Here is a 3,923-nt window from a genome sequence, read left to right on the forward strand (position 1 = left end):
GAGAGGGGGAGAGAGAAGGGGGAAGGGCGATGAGAGAGAGAGGAGGAAAGAGAAGAATGAGAGCGACAGCGAATGCGAGAGAGAGATAACGACAGAAAGGAGAGAGAGACAGAGACAAACAAACAAACAAACTTATAGAGCAAGAAAAAGGGCGCCCGCATGCCTTCCACGACGCCCCTCGCCTTCCAGAACAGGGGCCGTCGCGAATAAACAATTCACCGGTGTAAGGAAGGTGAAGTAATTAGAGTTTCCATATCGCACTCACACCCTTATGGAATGACGCAATTCAGCTAAGAATGCAATATCTCGCGTGAAGATCATTCATTTTCATTCGCACGGTGCAACATCTGTCACACTTGGACGGCGGAGGAGAGAGGAGAGAGAATTATTTTCTCCGAGAGGAAGAGGAGAGAGAGGGACAGAGGGAGAAAGAGGGGGGAAAGGCAGAGAGGGAGAAGGTAGAAAAGAGATAGGAGAGGGAGGGAGAGGGAGTGAGTGTGAATGAATGTGAGTGTGAGGGAATGTGAGTGTGAGTGTGAGGGAATGTGTGAGTGAGTGTGAGTGTGAGTGAACATGTATGTGTATGTGTGTGTGTTTGTGTGTGTGTGTGTGTGTGTGTGTGTGTGTGTGTGTGTGTGTGTGTGTGTGTGTGTGTGTGTGTGTGTGTGTGTGTGTATTGTACATCTTAGCAATCCTAGGCATATCTTGATGTTACGCTAGAAGTATACTCAAAGAAAGAATATATTTTATTGTTGCAAAATCATATTTTAATTGTTACAAACTCATCTAGTTATTGTTGCAGAATTATATTTTTATTGCAAAATCAATATTTTATTGTTGCAAGATTATACTTTAGTTGAAAGATTATGAAGCAAAGGAAGATTATACTTTAATTGCAAAGGAAGATTATACTTTAATTGCAAAGAAGATTATACTTTAATTGCAAAGAAGATTATACTTTAATTGCAAAGGAAGATAATGCTTTAGTTGCAAGATTATACTGCAAAAGAACGAACATATTCTACAGCTGAGAACACAAAGCAAACGCGCGTCGGGAAGGGCGACGACCGCCCGTCATCCAACACGGAGCTTTTATGAAGTAATTTACTTAGCTGTTAATGGTAACTTTCATTTCAGTGCGCTTGAATGTGCCTCAGTTAATGGGCTATTAGGAGTGAGGAATAGACTCGATATTTTTCGCTTTTTTTCCCCTGAGACAACCGTATTAACTGTTTTGCGCCATTTTTTGCTATGGATTTGTTTTTTCTGAGACGATCATCATCATTTTTGGCGCCATTTTTTTGCTCTAGACTTTTTTTTCTGAGACGATCATCTTTTTTGGCGCCATTTTTTTGCTCTAGACTTTTTTCTGAGACGATCATCACTTTTTTGGCGCCATTTTTTGCTCTAGACTTTTTTTCTGAGACGATCATCTTTTTTGGCGCCATTTTTTGCTATGGATTTTTTTTTTTCTGAGACGATCATCTTTTTTGGCGCTATTTTTTGCTCTAGACTTTTTTTTTTCTGAGACGATCATCTTTTTTGGCGCTATTTTTTGCTCTAGACTTTTTTTTTCTGAGACGATCATCTTTTTTGGCGCTATTTTTTGCTCTAGACTTTTTTTTTTCTGAGACGATCATCTTTTTTGGCGCTATTTTTTGCTCTAGACTTTTTTTTTTCTGAGACGATCATCTTTTTTGGCGCTATTTTTTGCTCTAGACTTTTTTTTTCTGAGACGATCATCTTTTTTGGGGCCATTTTTTGCTCTAGACTTTTTTTTTTCTGAGACGATCATCTTTTTTGGGGCCATTTTTTGCTCTAGACTTTTTTTTTTCTGAGACGATCTTCTTTGTTTTGTGGTTGTTTGTTGCCTGCGCATATTTTTTGCTCTAGACTTTTTTTTTTCTGAGACGATCATCTTTTTTGGGGCCATTTTTTGCTCTAGACTTTTTTTTTCTGAGACGATCATTTTTTTGGCGCCATTTTTTGCTCTAGACTTTTTTTTCTGAGACGATCATCTTTTTCGGCGCCATTTTTTGCTCTAGACTTTTTTTTTCTGAGGCGATCATCTTTTTTGGCGCTATTTTTTGCTCTAGACTTTTTTTCTGAGACAATCATCTTTTTTGGGGCCATTTTTTGCTCTAGAAGGGTGAGAACCCCCCCCCCTTTTTTTTTTTCTGAGACATCAATCTTTTTGGGGGGTTGTGGGGGGGGGGGGGGGGCCATTTTGCTCTATATAGAATAGGGTAGACCCTTTTTTTTTTTTCTGAGACATCATTCTTTTTTGGGGGGCAGTTTTTTTTGCTCTCGTAAAGACTTTTTTTTTTTCTGAGACGACTAAAGATCATCTTTTTGGGGGGGCCATTTTATTGTGATCTAGACCTTTTTTTTTTTTCTGAGACGATCATCATCTTTTTTTTTTTTTTTTATGGGGTTTGTGTGGGGGCCATTTTTGCTCTAACTTTTTTTTTTCTGGAGACGAATCATTTTTTTTGTTTGGGGGGGGTTGGCGCCATTTTTTGCTCTAGACTTTTTTTTCTGAGACGATCATCTTTTTCGGCGCCATTTTTTGCTCTAGACTTTTTTTTTTCTGAGACGATCATTTTTTTGGCGCCATTTTTTGCTCTAGACTTTTTTTTCTGAGACGATCATCTTTTTTGGCGCCATTTTTTGCTCTGGACTTTTTTTTCTGAGACGATCATCTTTTTGGCGCCATTTTTTGCTCTAGGAAACCTCCCCCCCGAAGAAAACACTAGAAACCCACCCCCTCCCATTTTTTTCCTGAGATGATTCCTCATCCGACTAATCCAATTTTGTTTCTTTTTCTGAGATTTGTTTTTTTACATGTTTTTTTTTCTGAGACGACCATTTTGGGGGTTCCATTTTATATATTTTATTTTCAGTCGTTTCATTCTGTTTCTGTTTATATTTAGTTTTTTTAGACGACTGTATTACATTTTTGGCGTCAATTTTTTTCTGTGATAATTGTAAAAAATAGGACATTGAAAAGAATGAATTTCAGACAAAAACATTTGTTTGAAAGACAGCGACAGACAGACAGACAGACAAAGGAGGATAAAAAAAAACATAATGTCCAGAGAGAGAGAGAGAGAGAGAGAGAGAGAGAGAGAGAGAGAGAGAGAGAGAGAGAGGGAGGGAGTGAGGGGGGGAGGGGGGAGGAAGAGGAAAAGGAAAACAGAGGGGAGGGGAGGTAGAATAAAAACAGAATATTTTCCAGTTTGAATTTTAATTGCTTGACAAACAACCGAATCGGGATGAAGGGTTTTCGTGGCTGTTTGTGAGAACAGCGGATTATCAGATCCCGAGGAAGATGTTTGTGTGATTACAAGGCTGGAGGAATGTTTTTCACACTCTCCCACTCTCTCTCTTTCTTTCTCCTTCTCTTTCTCTCTTTCTTTCTCTTTCTATTTCTCTCTTTCACTTTCTATTTCTCTCTTTCTCTCTCTCTCTCTCTTTCTTTCTGTTTCTCTCTCTTTCTCTCTCTTTCTCTCTCTCTCTCTCACTCTCTCTCTCCCTCTCCCTCTCCCTCTCCCTCTCCCTCTCTCCCTCCCCCCCTTCTTTCTCTCTCTCTCTTTCTCTCTCTCTCTCTTTCTCTCTTTCTCCTTCTCTCTCCCACTCTCTCTTTCTCTCTTTCTCCTTCTCTCTCCCACTCTCTCTTTCTCTCTTTCTCTCTTTCTCCTTCTCTCTCCCTCTCTCTCTCTTCTCTCTCTCTCTCTCTCTCTCTCTCTCTTCTCATCTCGCTCCACTCTTCTCTCTCTCTCTCTTTCCCAATCTACCTCTCCCCTCTCTCACCCCCTCTCCCTCTCTCTCCCCCCCCTCCTCTCCCCCCCCTCCCTCCCTCCGACCCTCTCTCTCTCTCTCTCTCTCTCTCTCTCTCTCTCTCTCTCTCTCCCTTCTCTCTC

The sequence above is a fragment of the Penaeus japonicus genome, unplaced genomic scaffold (assembly GCF_977035675.1).
Source record: "Penaeus japonicus unplaced genomic scaffold, GWHDUDI00000001_assembly GWHDUDI00000037, whole genome shotgun sequence".
Taxonomy (NCBI): domain Eukaryota; kingdom Metazoa; phylum Arthropoda; class Malacostraca; order Decapoda; family Penaeidae; genus Penaeus; species Penaeus japonicus.